We start from the raw sequence: 347 nt of genomic DNA, 5'->3' as shown, positions 1-347 counted from the left end.
AGGGGAGAGGGATGGTGTTTGTGGGGGGAAGAGAGGGGGGGGGGGGGGGGGGGGGGTAGAATTTGATAACAGTCTTCAAATACCTGTTCTAGGTGGCCACCAGGAGCAGAAAAAGGAGCAACAGTTCTATATGGCAGCAAGGGACGCACTTAGGTTTGAGATGAGAGGGGAGGCCAAGTGCTGAGACAAGCTAGGCAGAGGCTGTGGCAGCCCACTCCTGGGGCGTTTTTAGGAGTGGGCTTAACCAGTGTTGCCAGATGTATAATAATTAATGATCCTATTTAACGAATAATAGCAAAAGGGTTCAAAACATACAACAGTTTTGGAAGCAGCTAATTGATGCAGCA

Source organism: Alligator sinensis, unplaced genomic scaffold (assembly GCF_000455745.1).
Source record: "Alligator sinensis unplaced genomic scaffold, ASM45574v1 scaffold257_1, whole genome shotgun sequence".
Classification (NCBI taxonomy): Eukaryota; Metazoa; Chordata; order Crocodylia; family Alligatoridae; genus Alligator; species Alligator sinensis.
The sequence above is the reverse complement of the archived record's forward strand: the minus strand, read 5'-3'. Positions refer to the sequence as shown.